This window comes from Hemitrygon akajei, chromosome 3, assembly GCF_048418815.1.
Source record: "Hemitrygon akajei chromosome 3, sHemAka1.3, whole genome shotgun sequence".
In the NCBI taxonomy this organism is placed as follows: Eukaryota; Metazoa; Chordata; class Chondrichthyes; order Myliobatiformes; family Dasyatidae; genus Hemitrygon; species Hemitrygon akajei.
This window is the reverse complement of record NC_133126.1, coordinates 186,218,179-186,236,418: the sequence shown is the minus strand read 5'-3', so window position 1 is coordinate 186,236,418 and position 18,240 is coordinate 186,218,179. Positions and strand designations below refer to the sequence as shown.

The 18,240-nt window shown below is 43.5% G+C and overlaps 1 protein-coding gene across 1 annotated transcript in view; it reads right to left on the bottom strand.

The window, feature by feature from the left end:
- rnf13 (ring finger protein 13) overlaps window positions 1-14,983 on the bottom strand; it is a 265,621-nt gene extending 250,638 nt beyond the window's left edge. Inside the window, exon 1 of the mRNA XM_073041583.1 lies at window positions 14,837-14,983. The gene's annotated coding sequence lies outside the window, so the exon portion shown is untranslated. The remainder of the gene's footprint in view (window positions 1-14,836) is intronic.
- Window positions 14,984-18,240: the final 3,257 nt, after the last annotated feature.

Here is an 18,240-nt window from a genome sequence, read left to right as displayed (position 1 = left end):
TGCACTTGTTCTAACACAAGGAGATCAAAACTATACACAGTAATTCAGGTATGGTCTCACCTAGGCCCGAGGCATTTACAGTAGGATTTCCACATTCCTGTATTCAACTATTCTCTCAGAATAGAAACAAATATACTATTTGCCTTGCTAATAGCTTGCTGCTGGTGGCTTTCAGTTACACCTAGATCTATATTACATACATACACACTCACCCCCGCCCCCCATCCATGTACCTATCCAAATTTCATTTGTCCAACTTTGCTGAGGATACTAATCTAGCTGGGATTGTAAGTAATTAAGGTGTAAAGGGACTCAGAGCATTGAGTACGAAAATCTTGTACAATTTGAACATAACCTCCCAAGATGTTGGTGAGGCTGTCTTTGGTATGCAGTTCTGGTCACCTACCTACAGGAAAGATATCAATATACTTCAAAGGGTGCAGAGGTTGCCAGGACTTGAGGACCTGAGTTGCAAATAGGTGAGGCTTTAAATCCCTGGAGCATAGAAATTTGAGGGGAGATAAGACCATGAGACACAAGAGTAAAATTAGGCCATTCTGCCAATCCATCATGGCTGATTTATTATCCCTCTCAATCCCATAATCCTTGAGTAGATATGCTGGGGGCATAGATTCAACACCAACATAACATGTCCACCATGTTCAGCAGAACACAGAACACATACCAAGTGACAGAACAACAGCAGCAAAACCAAACCCCATTTCTCCCTCTCACCCACCGACAGTCCTCTAACCCCAGGACAGGTCATCATTTCAGCCTGCAGTGGACTCGGCACATGGCAAATCTACATCGCACACCTTTAATTCACCTTACTGATGATATTTCTGGTTAAGATAGGAGGCCTATATGTAAAGAGTCACAGTACAGTGACAAGCTCTGGCCAGTAGGAAGCAGCGTTAAGTGTGTTCACCCCATTCTAACTAAGCAAGTCTGGAATCAAGTACTGGGTGGTAACCCTCCACCCCCCCCCCCCCCCCAACCCCAGAGACCTTACCTCATCACAACTATTCCCACTGCGAGGCAACTCCCACCCTCCTGCTGGCTGGTGTTGAGGTACCATGATGGGTTAGAGTCAAAATGTCCAAAATAGAAGGTATGCACTTAAAGTGGGGGTGGGCAGGGGTCGCTTCATTACAAATACAAAGTGGTGGGTGTCTGGAACAAGCTGCCAGGGGTGGTGTTAGAGGCAAATACATCAGAGGTGTTTAGAGGCATTTTGACAGGCACATGGATGTGCAGAGAATGGAGGGATCTGGATATAGCACAGGCAGAAGGGATTTGTTAGCAACCCACCTATTTTACCCTAGCCCAATCATAGGCAATTTACGATGACCAATTAACCTACTAACTGGTAAATCTTTGGACTATGGGAGAAAACCAGAGCACCTGGAGGAAACCCACATAGTTCACGGTAAGGAACATACAAACTCCTTACAGACAGTGCAGGAATTGAACTCTGGAACTCCCAGAGCTATAATAGTGTTGCACTAACCACTACGCTACCCTGGAGGCCTCTAGTTTAATTAGCACAGCCCGCCATGCTGGGTTGAAGAGCCTGTCCCTGGTCTCAACTGTTCGGCATTCTACACATTTCCCTGCATACTTCATTATACAAATTTTACAGGACCAAAAATGGCAAAATGGTTGAAGAGGCAGATATATTGACCAGAGTATACCAGGAAATTTGATACAGGTATACAAAATTATGAGGGTTAACAGATAGAGTAAATACAGGCAGGTTTTCTTCTGTTTAGGTTGGGTAAGACTCAAACCAGAGGTTATAGGTTTAGGGTGAAAGGTGAAATATACAAGGGAAACCTTCTTCATCCAGAGGGAGGTGTGAGTGTGGACAAGCTGCCAGCAGAGAAATTAAATATCTTTTTTAATTTCAAGCTCTTTGTGAGAAATGCATAGCCAGAGTCCTGACACCACTGTACATTGTTGTTCTTCAGGAACACATTTGCCAAAAAGATCAGGAAAGGAATGCATTGGTCTTTGTCAAGCAGCTGCACAACACAGGATTCATGCTTTTGTAGGCTGATCCCAGGGTCACAGAATGAGGCAAACATCAACTCAGTGAAAAACATGCTTCAGTCTGTCCAAATAACAGGCTGACCTTCCAACACAAGGAACAATCCACAAACAAATGTTGCTGACTAGCACATTCCAAGATGCAGAAGCACAAGCTGAGGGTAAGCATACAGCCCTCCTCCCTTTTCACAGTGAAGGACAGGACCTGCATAAAAGCTTCAAACTTACTGAAACAAAAATTGATCTGATGCTGATAAAACACAAATCTTACAAGCAGATGGAATGATTGGTATAGCACCATAAATGAATAATTGCAACTGTTACAGGTCCTCGGCTTGTGGCATAAGCTATAAAGTTTAACTGGTCTAAAACTGGGCTTGATAGTTATTCCAAGTCAACACACCAAAAAAGAAATGAGATTATTAAACTGCATCAAAGCATCAATTACCGTAGATTCCGGACTACAGAGCGCACCTGATTAAAAGCCGCTGGCTCTAATTTTAGAAATAAAATCAATTTTTTAATTGTACAGGCCGCACCGGATTTTAGGCCGCTTGTAATATGAGATATTTACACAGAAAGATATTACACGTGTTGGGCTTCAAATTCTGCCCTGTGTTCGTTTTGGAAGAGAGACAACCAACACCGGATTACAGTGCAGCGTGGCTTTATTGCAGAACGCCTTTTGCCTTCCCCTTACATTCTGCTCTTATTTATACTCCTTTTTCCCCCAAACCAAACCCTCAGTACACATATTTGGTAAGGCTAAACTTTGTTATACCTACCGGTATTTGGTAACATCGGACACTTGTGTCCTTATTGGCCCGATACCATTCACACACGAGTTTTACTGTTTTTTTGTTTACTGAATCGCTAGCAGTTTCGGTGCAGCGGAATCCTCAGTTTCGCTCCCTCCCTCCCTTGTACTGCTGTCTAATATCACGTGAGCCATTCCTGACCTGAAGCGGCAGTCCCAAATTAAATCCTAACACACGTGAGGATTTTTTAAACTTTTAATTAAATCCGTATGGTAACATAAACAAATACATATTGCAAATGCTTTTTTTCGAACCGTGCCTGTAACACGGCTACTTTTAAAATACATACCTATCGGTAACACACAAATTACGTTGGGTATACTTTTTTACTGAACAGTGCATGAACAACATTCCAACATCTCCTAACGACTGGTTAAAAAATATATATATTCTGCAGCCTACCAGGAAAAGTTATTGATCGCCTTCTTCATCTTCCTCCTGCGCACTAAAACCATCAAAGTCCTCTTCTTCAGTGTCCGAATTGAACAACCTCAGGATCTCATCACTCACTTCAATCTCTTCGTTGTCGCTCTCACTTGAGCGCACGCGATCCTCTTCATCACGCAGCAGTCCAGCCTTTCGAAACCAGTTGGTGATGGTGGATGTTGTGACATGGCTCCAAGCATTTAGGATCCACTGGCAGACTTGAGTTAAAGATGCTCTTCGCATGTGGCCTGTTTTGGTAAAGGATTTCTCGCCGCTCGTCATCCAAGTCTCCCACTCAATGCGTAGTGCCACTTTAAATGCCCGGTTCACGCTGATGTCCAGTGGCTGCAAATACTTCGTGGTGCCCCCAGGAATCACAGCTGGAATTGAGTTTGTACTCTTGATGGCAGCTTTCACTGAATCTGTTATATGAGCCCTCATGCTGTCCATAACGAGCAACGCTTTTTTTATGTGAAAAAATCCCCCCGGTCGCTTGGCGTAGCACTCTCTGAGCCAATCCTTCATTAGACTCTCCATCATCCAACCTTTCTTATTGACTTTCACCATGATTTCTTTTGGGAATTTTTCCTTTGGCATTGTCAGCCGCTTAAAAATCACCATCGGTGGAAGCTTTAGTCCGGATGCTGTGCAGCTCAGAACACAAGTAAAATGCGTTCTCTCATGGCCACTTGTTTTCAGTATGATGGACGAGTCACCTTTTTTATTAACAGTCCGAGTGAGAGGCAGGTCAAACGTCAAAGGTACTTCATCCATATTTATGATTTCATCTGGCCCGATGGAATTCTCCGCTATCTTTGTTTGAGTGAATGTGCGGAAGTTAGCAAGTTTTTCCTCATGGTCGGGAGGGAGCTGCTGACAGAGAGTCGTGCGTACCCTGATGGACAGGCCTTTTCGTCTCATAAATCTAAAACACCACGATGGCCCACCTCTAAAATCTTCGATTTTCATTTTGGTGGCGATTGCTTTAGCCTTCAGTCTGATCTGCACGGTGGAAACACCGCGGCCGCCTGCTCTCTGTGTGTTAACCCAGTCTTCAAGAAAGTTTTCAAGTTCGGGCCATCTGCTGTGATTACCTCTGAAAGCTTTTGTCGTCTTTTTGCATTGATTCAGTTCTTCGCGCTGGCGTCTCCACCGTCTCACCATCGATTCATGTATGCCAAGATTACGCGCAGCAGCTCGATTTCCTTCTTCAACGCCAGATTGATTGCCTTTAACTTAAAAGCTGCATCATATGCTTTTCTTCGAGTGTTTTCCATGTTGATGAGGGTGAGTACAAATGGCTGATTTACAATAATTTGTGAAGTGCGCTTGATTTATCGTACAATTTCATTGGACCTCTGTGCACTACTCATCAATTTTATTGGTCTACTGTTACGAGGCAAAATGTTTTGGCGGCATGGGAAAAAACCTTCTATTAGCCGCACCTTATTATAAGCCGCTGTGTTCAATGCTGTTCAAAGCATGGGAAAAAAGTAGCGGCTTATAATCCGACATCTACGGTATACTGCTCATTCTAAGATTTTCCATCAACAAACATTTCCCAAATAAATCTGTGAATTTAAAAGCATACACTCAGTGGCCACTTTATTAGGTTCCTCCTGTATCTAATAAAGTGGCCACTGAATGTATGTTCGTGGTCTTCTGCTGTAGTCCATTCATTTCAAGCTTCGACGTGTTGTGTAATCAGAAATGCTTATCTGCATATCCAGTTGCAATGTGTGATTTTTTTTTTGAGTGTCAACTTGAGCCAGTTTGGCCATTCTACTCCAACCCCTCTCATTCTCAAGATATTTTTGCCCACAGAACAGAAAACAATTTTTTTTCATTTTTCACACCATTCTCTGTAAATTCTAGACATTGTTGTGCATGAAACTCCAAGGAGATCGCAGCTTCTGATATACTCTCAGAAACCACCTGAGATATTGTCTGGCACCAACAATCATTCCATGGCCAAACTCACTTAGATCACATTTCTTCCCCATTCTGAACATCAACTGAACCTCTTGACCACACCAGTATGCTTTTATGCATCGAATTCCTGCCACACAATTGGCTAATTAGATACTTGCATTATTGGGGTGTACAGTGTACCTAATAAAGATGCCATTGAGAGTATGTGCACATCTAAAATACAATGAATTAGACTTTTTTTTAAAAAGGGAAGCAAACAAAACCTTTAGCACTAATGAAGAGGCATTTAAAATTCCAACTATCATTCTGAAAATATTAGTTAGCATTAGAAGAAATAATTAGATACAGTATTTAGAAAGATGATCTGTCATTAGTATTGGGAATAGTTAGCAGTAAATAGGTTTCAAGGTGCGGAGGGGGGATTAGAGGGGGGAATAGAGAAGGAAGAAGGTAGGAGACAGGATTATACTTAGAAAGATTGACCATGAAGGTGCTGGTAGTGTGCCAAATGACACCCGACCCAACACCAGCAGATGCTGCTCGAACCCAATCTCCCAAAGGTTCTTCCAGCAGATGGTTTGTCACTTTCATTACTGTGGGATCTTATTGCATACAAATCGGCTATCTTGTCCCTTCATGTAGCAGTCAATAGAGACGGGTGACTTGAAAAGGCAACGAATGACATGATTTCCGGCTATTAAATGTTCATCATGCATGTTATCCACCTTATACCTTTCACACAACATTTTAAAATACCTTCAACTCCCCAATCAGACACATTCTTGATACTGTCATAAAAACAAGAGATTCTACAAGATGCTGGCACGACCCAGGTCTGAGAGCAAGGAATGACCCGCTGTTTGGTGGATTTAAGCACCGAGTCAGATTAGAAAAGTCTGTTACAGGCTGAATCAAGGTGGCGGGACCTGGGCTCAAAAGCAGACTGCAGTGTTGGGCCTGAGAGAGCGAGGTGCAACACGAGGTCTGGCTGATTTAAAGGCTGGGCCAGATTGAAAAGGTTAAAGTGTCAGCACCAGAGTTCAGATAGCTGCTCTGCAAGATTTACTTGTCACCACACTGAACCGAGGTTGTGGCCTGCAACTACCAGGCACCTGGGCCGGGTGCATGGCTATGGACTCACTTTTGAGAACTTCAGTTCTGAATGTTACTTGCTTACTTTTATTGTTTGGACATTTTATTTCTGCTCACTGGGCGTCTGACATTCTTTATTTTTTAAATGGGTTCTTCTAGATTTCTTATGTGGCTGCCTGTAAGGAGAAAAATCTCAAGGTTGTATGTAGTATACATACTTTGATAATAAATATACTTTGAAATCCAGAGTAACACACAAAAAAAATGCTGGATGAACTCAGAAAATTGGGCAACTTCTGTGGGAAGGAATAAAGAGTCGATGTTTCGGGCCTTCTTCGAGTCTCGATCTGAAACATCAACTGTTTATTGTTTTCCATAAATGCTGCCTGACTTGCTGAACTCCTTCAGCATTTTCTGTGTGTTATTCTTGGTATAGTCAGGTCAGACAGGTGAGCCAACAGAAAGATAGATAGATACTTTATTCATCCCCACTGTTTATTGTTTTCCATAAATGCTGCCTGACTTGCTGAACTCCTTCAGCATTTTCTGTGTGTTATTCTTGGTATAGTCAGGTCAGACAGGTGAGCCAACAGAAAGATAGATAGATAGATAGATAGATACTTTATTCATCCCCATGGGGAAATTCAACTTTTTTCCAATGTCCCATACACTTGTTGTAGCAAAACTAATTACATACAATACTTAACTCAGTAAAAAAAAATATGATATGCATCTAAATCACCATCTCAAAAAGCATTAATAATAGCTTTAAAAAGTTCTTAAGTCCTGGCGGTAGAATTGTAAAGCCTAATGGCATTGGGGAGTATTGACCTCTTCATCCTGTCTGAGGAGCATTGCATCGATAGTAACCTGTCGCTGAAACTGCTTCTCTGTTTGAGTTTTGCCCTCAAATGCAATCCAGTTTCAAGAACACAATTACTGCACAAAACTAACCACAGATTTTGGCTAGTAGGGGGAATTAATAGTTTCGGGGGGATTTATCTTGTTCTAGAATTTAAGTTTTGAAGACAGCACTTTGTTTTGAACTTATCACTGACATTAATTCGCTTCATTCACATTATTAATCAGTGGTAAATTTGCTGCTTGTTGTGAAGTTGCAATTAATTAGATAGCTGGCTAGAACTGGTTACTAGGTAATTAGTCAGTGGTGACTGATGCCTGTTCTTGTAATTTTAGCTAATGCAATATTCCTGGACTGTTTGATGATTTGTGGTTTGATATGTTATATTCTGTGTTTCTCGCTTGTTTTTTGGTGTCATTTACATGATTTGTTCTTTGTGCTTTGGGGGCCTGATGTTCTTCTTTGAACGGATTCCATGGACTCCTTTGTTTCGTGGCTGTCTGTAGGGAAGACAAATCCCGGGGTTGTGTACTGCTTACATACTTCAATAATAACTGTACTTTGGATCTTCGCAAGCACAGATGAGTTTTGCTCTGTCGAAGAACAGAGTCCAATTCCACAGACTGTTGTCCTGATAAGTGATGAAATACTGGATTTTGGGTGGAGAAGTCATGTTGTGGCGCACAGTATCAGGGAGAAAGATGCTGTTCCAATACTATTTTTCTACTTAGTGAGTCAATCTAATAATGCTCTAGGCCTGTACTCACTGGAATTTAGAAGAGTGAGGGGGAAATCACATCAAAACCGATCAGATATTTAAAGGCCTAAATAGAGCAGATATGGAGAGAGTGGGAAGTCTAGGACCAGACGGCTCAGCCTCTGAATAGAAACACATCCCTTTAGAACAGTGATGAGGAGGAATTTCTGCAGCCAGGGGTGGTGAATTTGTGAAATTCATTGCCATAGGTGGCAGTTGAGGCCAAGTCATTGGATATATTTATCTGGAAGTTTGGTACGCTCCTGATTAGTAAGGGTATCAAAAGGTTATGGGGAGAAGGCAGGAGACTGGCATTGAAAAGGAAAATAAATTTGCCATGATGGAATGGTGGAGCAGACTCGATGAGCCAAATAGTCTAATTCTGCTCTTCTGGTCTATTAGAGGGATAGCAGGGCTCTTCAGACCTCTGGAATACACACCCATGGTGTGTGGGAACTTCATGATGTATCTATGCTCTGGACAGCCACAGGTACAGGAAGAAACATCAGCTGGAGGATTCTTTGTATTCCAAATTTAGCTAGCTGAATAAATCTTGAGCTGCCATGGCTGATTTGCATTCAGATTTCCGAAGCAGTGGCACTAATCTTTGATGGCAAATCCTATGATTTAAACACTAATCTATTGTTTCCTCAGCTCAAGTGGGAAGCAGAGCAGAACTGAGTGACAGTCATACAGAAATTCATCTCTCGCTACTAATCTCCCTCCAGGTACTTATCCCTGCAAGCGGCCTAAATGTTACACCTATCCATACACCACCCCCCCCTCACTTCCATTCAAAACGCCAAATAGTCCTTCCAGCAAGTGCTCCTGATTCAGCCTCCTCTACATTGGCGAGACCCGTCATAAATTGTGGGACTGCTTTTTCAAGCACCTTTGCTCCATCTGCCACAAGCAAGAATTCCCGGTGGCCAAACATTTTAATTCCAATTCCCATTCCAATATGTCGAGCCATGGCCTCCTCGTGCCAAGATGAGGCCACCCTCAGGGTGGAGGAGCAACACCTCCTCCACTTCCACGTGGGTAGCCTCCAACCCAATGGCATTAATATCAAATGTTCCTTCTGGTAAAAAAAAATCCCCCCCCACCATTACCACTCTAACCTCTTTTCACCTGCCTATCACATCCCCCAGTTCCCCTGCTCCTCCCCTTCCTCCTATGCGCCACACTCCTCTCCTATCAGATTCCTTCTTTTCCAGCCCTTGACCTTTCCCACCCACCTGGCTTCACCCATCACCTTCCCGCTAGCTCCCTTCCCTGCCCCCCCACACCTTTTTATTTTGGCCATCTTCCCCCTTCCTTCTCAGTCCTAAAGGAGGATCTCAGCCCGAAACGTCGACTGTTTACTCTTTTCCATTGATGCTTTCTGACCTGATGAGTTCTTCCAGCATTTTGTGTGTGCTGATAGAGAAAGCAAGTAGTTAGGTAGTTCAGGAGCCAAACTCCTCCCTCCCCTTCTCATCCATATTTGGACATGAACATCATTGAGGAATGAGGTTTTCCTTAAGGTGCTGAAATCACAGCCTGGGCCACTGCTCCAAGAATTATACAACTGCACCAAGGAAGTTCAGTCAAGCTTTACCTACAAGAGCTTCCATTGTTAATTTCCATGTCTTAAAATTTTCATTTTAATCTTCATGTCTTAATTTTAAGTTAGATGTGGCCCTTGTGGCTAAAGGGATCAGGGGGTATGGAGAGAAAGCAGGTACAGGGTTCTGGGTTGGATGATCAGCCATGATCATACTGAAAGGCGGTGCAGGCTCGAAGGGCCGAATGGCCTACTCCTGCACCTATTTTCTATGTTTCTATGTTAAGAGAGCAGACACATTTGCAGGTTGGGGGGTTCCACAGTCAAAGTTCTGCAATCCTGGAGGTTGGGTCGGCAGGCATTCCAGGTCAGCAAGCATGTAGATAAAGGCCCAAAGGAGTCACAGGGCCAGTTACCCAGCCCGGGTCACTGGGGTCAGAGGTCCATGCAAGTCTGAAGTCACCACTGGAAGTATCTGGGAGTACAGTTAGACGAGAAGCTAGACTGGACTGCCAACACAGATGCCTTGTGCAGGAAGGCACAGAGTCGACTGTACTTCCTTAGAAGGTTGGCGTCATTCAATGTTTGTAGTGAGATGCTGAAGATGTTCTATAGGTCAGTTGTGGAGAGCGCCCTCTTCTTTGTGGTGGCGTGTTGGGGAGGCAGCATTAAGAAGAGGGACGCCTCACGTCTTAATAAGCTGGTAAGGAGGGCGGGCTCTGTCGTGGGCAAAGTACTGGAGAGTATGACATCGGTAGCAGAGCGAAGGGCGCTGAGTAGGCTACGGTCAATTATGGAAAACCCTCAACATCCTCTACATAGCACCATCCAGAGACAGAGAAGCAGTTTCAGCAACAGGGTGCTATCGATGCAATGCTCCTCAGACAGGATGAAGAGATCAATACTCCCCAATGCCATTCGGCTTTACAATTCAACCGCCAGGAGTAAGATATGTTAAAGTGCCGGGGTTAGGACTCAATGTATTTAAGTAAACTACTTAAGAACTTTTTAAAAGCTATTATTAATGCTTGAGAGGGTGATTTTAGATGCATATCATATTTTTACTGAGTTAAGTATTGTATGTCATTAGTTTTGCTACAATAAGTGTATGGGACATTGGAAAAAATGTTGAATTTCCCCATGGGGATGAATAAAGTATCTATCTATCTATCTAAACTAGTCATCGGCAAGTCCTGGGGTATAGACCCATAACAGAAGTCAGCAAAGTCCAAAGTTGGAGGCACAGTGTCTGCAAGTCCAGCCCAGGTGCTGGAGATTTGATGTCTATGAACCTGAGAGTCTGGGGCCAAGGACTAGAGGCCTGGAGACAGCCTGTCCTGGGCTGGAAGCCTGCCTGTGTGTGTGAGTGGGTGAGTTGGGAAAGGACTTGTTTTGCTGCTGTCCTGTTTAGTTGTGTTGTCGCTGCTGCTGCTTGTATCGTTCCACTGAACATTGGAATGCGATGGTTGACAGCACTTGCGGGAAGCCCCAACACACCCTTGGGCTATTAACGCAGATTTATAAATGCATTAACAGGACTGGAAAGTTACAGCTACAAGGAAGCTTTGGATAGGACAGTGTGGGTTTAGTGGGAGCAGAGACGGCCAAGGGGGGGACTCAAATTAGACACACAAAAAGTTGAAATGCCTAGAAAGAACAGATTGGAAGGATGCATCCCCTAGCAGAACTTTCAAAAAACAGGGAAAATAGAATTTATAGAGCATTTTTAATAAAACATTGTTGTTCAAAGTGCTTTACAATGCGATAAAGTGCAAACGTAAAAATAAAAGTCTAAATAATGTTAGTTAAAAGCAAGGTTATACAAATAGGTTTTCAGCTGGCATTTAAGAGTGCTCCCTGCCCAAGTCTGCATCCCTTATAGCTTTAGATATTAAGTTCCATATTCAGGAACGTAGTTAAAAAAGCTGACATGCCAATTATCTTTGAAAATGGTACAAGAGTCACAAGGGAGATGCCAAAGAATTTTCATGCACAGACAGGGACAGAGGTCTGGAACTGACTACAAGCAGAAATCTGCATTACATTTAAAACACTTGGATCTACACTTGAAGAGCCATGACCTACCAACCTACAAACAAAAGCAAAAGGTGGGATGAGCATGGGTAAATAATTTTTGATCAGAACAGATAAATAGTCTCCAGCTGTATGATTCTACAAACCAAGGGAGGGGGAAAAAGCAAGAACATCAATTTGGCAGACAGACATTACTTGAACCCAGAACCCAGCTGCCAGCTTTAACAAGTGCTGAACTTTTCCATTAAGCAGAAAAATGAGCTGCTCAGGAACTCAGCAGGTCTAAAGCAGCATCTGTGGAGGCAAATGGACAGACAGTCAACATTTCAGGTCAAGGCTGGGACACAAGAGACTGCAGATGCTGGAATCTGCTGCAAAAATGATTAATTGTCCATTTCCTTCTATGGATTCTGTCTGACCCACTCAGTTCCTCCAGCTGCTTCCTGTCTTCATCCATATTCCAGCACCTGCAGTCTCTTGTGTCTCCTGAACACAGAACAGGAACAGGCCCTTTGGCCAATGATACCCGTGCCAAACATGATACCTGCACATAATTCACATTCTTCCACTTCCTACATACTCAAATGCCTAAAAAAGCTCTGACACCACTACAATACCTGCTTCCACCACCAAACCTTGCAGCATGCTCCAGACACCTACAACTCCGTGTTAAGTAAAATTTCCTCACCCTCTCCCCACACCTCAAATCCACGTTCTCTAGTATTACACATTTGCAACCTGAGAAAACAGCCCTGACTATCTATCTATACCTCTCATAATGCTACAAAATTCTATCAGAACTCTGTTAAGCCTTCAATGTTCTTGAGAAAACAATCCATGATTGTCCAAGCACTCTCTAATTCAGGGCCTATCCTAGTAAACTTATTCCGTACCAACTGTACAGCCTCCTACTTGTGATGGACTGACCAGAACTGCACCAAAACTAATACTCCATTCAAAGTAAATTTATTATCAAAATACATATGTTACCATATACTACTCCGGGATTTGTTTCCTTGCAAGCAATCTCAATAAATCCATAATAGAATTAAAAAAAGACTGCACCTAAGAGGGACGACAACAACAAATGTGCAAAAGACAACAAACTGTGCAAATGCAAAAGAATGAAGAATTATAATAATAAATAAATGGGCAACAAATAACAACAACATGAGATAAAGAGTTCTTGAAAGCAAGTCCACAGGTTGTGGCAACAGTTCAGTGAAGTTGAATGAAGTTATGCAACACACACACAGACTGCTGGAGGATCTTGGCCCAAAACGTTGACTGTACCCTTTTCCATAGAAGCTGCCTGGCCCGCTAAGCTCCTCCAGTGTGTGTGTGTTGCTTGGATTTCCATCGTCTCCAGATTTTCTCTTGTTTGTGATTGAATGAAGTTATCCCCGCTGGTTGAGGGGCAATAACTGTTCCTGAACCCAGTAGTGAGAGTCCTCAGGCTCCTCTACCTTCTTTCTGATTGTCAGCAGTGAGAAGAGAACATGGCCTGGGTGGTGTGGATCCCTGATGATGGATACTGCTTTCCTGCGAGAGCACTCCTTGTAGATGTGCTCAATGGTGGGGAGGGCTTTACCCAAAATAGACTGGGCTGTGTCCACTACTTTTTGTAGGATTTTCCATTCAAGGCCATACCAGCTGTGATGCAACCAGTCCATATACACTTCACCACACATCTATACAAGTTTGACAAAGTATTAGATGTGCTTAACCAGAGTTCAACACAGCTATAACAAAAATTCCTGACTCCAATACTCCAACCCAATCGAGAGAAGCAAGCACGCCATATGCCCTCTTTACCATTATCTACTCGTGAGATTTGAATCCCAAGATCTCTTTGTAGATCAATACTATTAAGGGTCCTGCCATTATAGTACTTTTCTATATTGCATTGTACTGCTACTACAAAGCAAGAGATTTCACAACATATATCAGTGTCAATAAAACAAGTTTGGATTCACTTTTCCCTTCGCAAAGAGCAACTCTTCACGTTTGCCCAGATCTCAAATCAAGCATAGTGAAATCAACCCGCCAGACAATAGAAGAGAGTCTGACCCCCACCATGCAAGGCCATGCTCTCTTCACACTGCTGACATCGAGTAGAAAGTCTTGGGGCTCATACCACCAGGCCAGAACCCAGCCTGCCAAACGATAGCGCAACTGCCAATCACTTGACCTTCCATCCCGCCCTTTGCCCTTCAACCAACAGGCTGGATAACTTCATTCAGCACAACACTGGACTGATTCCACACCTTCTCAACTCACTTTAAAGGATGCTTCAACTCACGTTCTCAATATTTATTACTTTATTATTATTAGATCTTTTTATTTGCACAACTTATCTTCGTTTGCACATTGGCTGTTTGTCCATCTTTATCTGTGTACTTTTCATTGATTTCCAGTATCTACTGTGAATGCCCACAAGAATATGAATCTCAAGGTCATACATGGTGACATATAACTTACTTCAAGAATAAAATTACATTCAACTGTGAAAATATAAGAGTTTAGCTGAGAGAATGTTCAAGGGCAAGGAGCAAATCACTGTCCCTTGAAAGACTTACACTTGAGTAGTGCATCACAAGTGATCCAGAGCATTTTATAGAAAACATAACAACTTTAATTACAGACAAGGTCCAACAAGCAGCAATGGAATAGTGTTTTAATGATGCTGGAGAGGTGTAAAGCCATATAGCACAGGACCTTTCAGACCGCTATCTCCAATCATCTACTCTAAAACCAGTTTCCAGCACTTGGTCCAATTGAACTTCTTGTATAGTCATTCCTTAAATGTTGAGTGTACTTGCTTCCAACACCTGCTCCATCAGTGTGCAGCTGAAGAAACCTTCTCAGATCCACTCTAAATCTCCCTAAAACTATATCTTCTAGCTTTTCAAAATAACTTTACAGGCTTATACTGACCATCTTATATTGACAAGATGCAATTTCAGATCAAGACTACTGATGCTTATTCAAAACTGATGAGCACTTACGGATTTTGCTTGTAGACAACCTAAAAGCTTAACAGTACATTCGGCCTATCAAGTCCATGCTAGCTTATGTCAAATATGGCTATCTCATATTCCTCCCTCAACACCCTCCCCCGGATTACAACTTCGATAAATTGCAAGTGTGAAGTGGGAGATTGGGGGTGTCAGGGGAACGAACGGGAGGGGTGGGAAAGGAGGCCCTGTGCGAAGTTGAAATGGTGACAGAGGCTGGAGTCTCACCCACAGCCACTCCTCAGTCACACCTCCCTCCCACTTTCAACTGGATCAACGGCCGCTCGGGCCATCGCTTACCTGTTTCACGAAGCTCTATGAGCCGGACAGCGATGTAAATAATAAACAGACGACGCCGCAGACCACATGAGAGTGGAGGTGATACAACCCCCCCCCCCTCCCGAAACCTCACGTCACTAGAGGTGCCGCACTGCCTGGCCGGCCCAACGATCGCGCAGCTGCCAATCACCCGACCTTCCGCCCCGCCCTTTCCCCTGCGATTGGCTGAGCTGCAAATCTACCCGCCCAACTCCTATGCTTGTGTCAATCATCTGCCGTCGAAGCCACGCCTCCTTCACCTCGTGACGTGAGATTTGTTTATCGTCCGAGACCCGCCCCTGGCGCGCTTATCCGTCGATCACCCGGGCTGCCGCGTCCTCGTTCTGAGGTTGAGAGAGGATTGGTTGATTCTCCAAAACCCGCCCATCTCAGCGCTGCTTTAGATGATAAAGCCTGATTGGTTGCTTCTGGAGACCCCGCCTAGTCTCCTGGTGTAGATTGAGAGTTTAAGCATCCGCAGTCTCTCGTGTCTCAAGTGCTGTGGTATTCACGTTAACGTCCCTTCCACCTGCAGTGTGTTATCTTTCCTTGCTGAAAGCAAAATAATCGCAATTCCAACTATGCTCAGACCTCCCACTGCTGCATTATCCTTTTTAAAAAATGATCTCAAGAGTTTTCTCCCAAACAGAGAGCAACACATCAGGAATACACAAGAAGGGATACAACAAGGTAGCCCAGGAAATTACAGACCAGTGAGTCTTACTTCAGTGGTTGGTAAGCTGATGGAGAAGAGCCTGAGAGGCAGGATTTATGAACATTTGGAGAGGTATAATATGATTAGGAGTATGGCTTTGTCAAGGGCAGGTCATGCCTTATGAGCCTGACTGAATTTGTTGATGAAGGAAGAGCAGTAGATGTAGTGTATATGGATTTCAGCAAGGCATTTGATAAGGTACCCCATGCAAGACTTATTGAGAAAGTAAGGAAACATAGGATCCAATGGGACATTGCTTTGTGGATCCAGAACTGGCTTGCCCACAGAATGCAAAGAATGGTTGTAGACAGGTCATATTCTGCATGGAGGTTGGTCACCATTGGAGTGCCTCAGGGATCTGTTCTGGGACCCTTACTCTTTGTGATTTTTATCAATGACCTGGATGAGGAAGTGGAGGGATGGGTTAGTAATTTGCTGATGACACAAAGGTTGAAGGTGTGTGGATAGTGTGGAGAGCTGTCAGAGGTTACAGCAGGACATTGATAGGATGCAAAACTGGGCTGAGAAATGGCAGATTGTGGTGAACTGCATATACCTGTCTGGACACGCCCCCCCCAACTGACTGCTCCTGTGGCTCCTCCCACTGACTGTGGCTCCTCCCATGGACCCCAGTATAAAGGTGATTGGAGCCTGAGCCCTGGTCTCAGTCTCCAGGATGTAGTATGGTGGTCAATTGCTGCTTGTTCTTTCTTCCAGCCAATAAAAGCCTTTATCTCGCCTCACGTCTCAGAGAGTTATTGATGGTGCATCACAGGTGGAGTTCAACCCAGATAAGTGTGAAGTGGTTCATTTTGGTAGGTCAAATATGATGACAGTGTATAGTATTAATGGTAAGACTCTTGGCAGTGTGGAGGATCAGAGGGATCTTGGGGTCCGAGTCCATAGGACACTCAAAGCTGCTGCGCAGGTTGACTCAGTGGTTAAGAAGGCATACAGTGTATTAGCCTTCATCAATTGTGGAATTGAGTTTAGGAGCCGAGAGGTAATGTTGCAGCTATATAGGACGCTGGTCAGACCCCACTTGGAGCACTGTGCTCAGTTCTGGTCGCCTCACTACAGGAAGGATGTGGAAGCCATAGAAAAGGTGCAGAGGAGATTTACAAGGATGTTGCCTGGATTGGGGAGCGTGCCTTACGAGAATAGGTTGAATGAACTCGGCCTTTTCTCCTTGGAGCAAAGGAGGATGAGAGGTGACCTGATAGAGGTGTATAAGATAATAAGAGGCATTGATCGTGTGGATAGAGGCTTTTTCCCAGGGCTGAAATGGTTGCCACAAGAGGGCACAGGTTTAAGGTGCTGGGGAGTAGGTACAGAGGAGATGTCAGGGGTAAGTTTTTTACTCAGAGAGGGGTGAGTGTGTGGAATGGGCTGCTGGCAACAGTGGTTGAAGTGGATACGATAGGGTCCTTTAAGAGACTTTTGGATAGGTACATGGAGCTTAGAAAAATAGAGGGCTATAGGTAAGCCTAGTAATTTCTAAGGTAGGGCGATGTTTAGCACAACTTTGTGGGCCAATGGGCCTGTACTGTGCTGTAGGTTTTTCATGTTTTAAAGGAGAAAGGAGATTATAACTGCATTCTGGATTATGAATGTGTTTCATCAATCTTAGATTAACATTAATGAAATCATTTTATTTGAGCTAAACATATTTTTGTTAACAACAAATGCAATTTGTGTTATACTAGCTCCCGACAGAATACTATCACATTTTGCAATGCTACAGACAGAACCTGGGTTATGACTGGGATCTGCTCCTGACTGCTGTCCATAAATAGATTTTTTCTGTGTCAGTTATGAACAATTTCAATGACAGTCAATTAACCTTAATCATTTATTTGTGGTCTTCCTGTTAGTTACAATGGTACAGAATTAGAATGACTCAATTTCGATGTCTAGTTTCTATGGCTTAAAGTAACTCTTGATATTACATTGACTGACAAAGTATTTTACAAGTGCTCCTTGAAGAAATTGACTTGTCGGTTTCCACAGAAAATCTCTGAAGTAGCCTCCCATTGTAAACTGTCAATTGCAGTTTAACTGTCAATGGTGTCCGTTTGAAAACCTACAGCATTATACAGGCCCTTTGGCCCACACAGTTGTGCCAAACACGTCCTTACCTGAGAAATTACTGAGGGTTACCCATACATGAAGGACCCCATGCACCCCTCATACAATCTCTTCTCCCTCCTGCTGTCTGGGAAAAGGCTCCGAAGCATTCGGGCTCTCACAACCAGACTATGCAACAGTTTCTTCCCTCAAGCTATCAGACTCCTCAATACCCGAAGCCTGGACTGACACCTTGCCCTACTGTCCTGTTTACTATTGATTGTAAATGCCTGCACTGTTTTTGTGCACTTTATGCAGTCCAGTGTAGGTCTGTAGTCTAGTGTAGCTTTCGCTGTGTTTTTTTAAATTACGTAGTTCAGTCTAGTTTTTGTACTGTGTCATGTAACACCATGGTCCTGAAAAACGTTGTCTCATTTTTACTATGTACTGTACCAGCAGTTATGGTTGAAATGACAATAAAAGTGACTTGACTTGACTTGACAGCCCTCTATTTTCCTGAGTTCCATATACCTGTCCAGGAGTCTCTTAAAAGACCCTATCATATCCGCCTCCACCACCATCGCCGGCAGCCCATTCCACACAC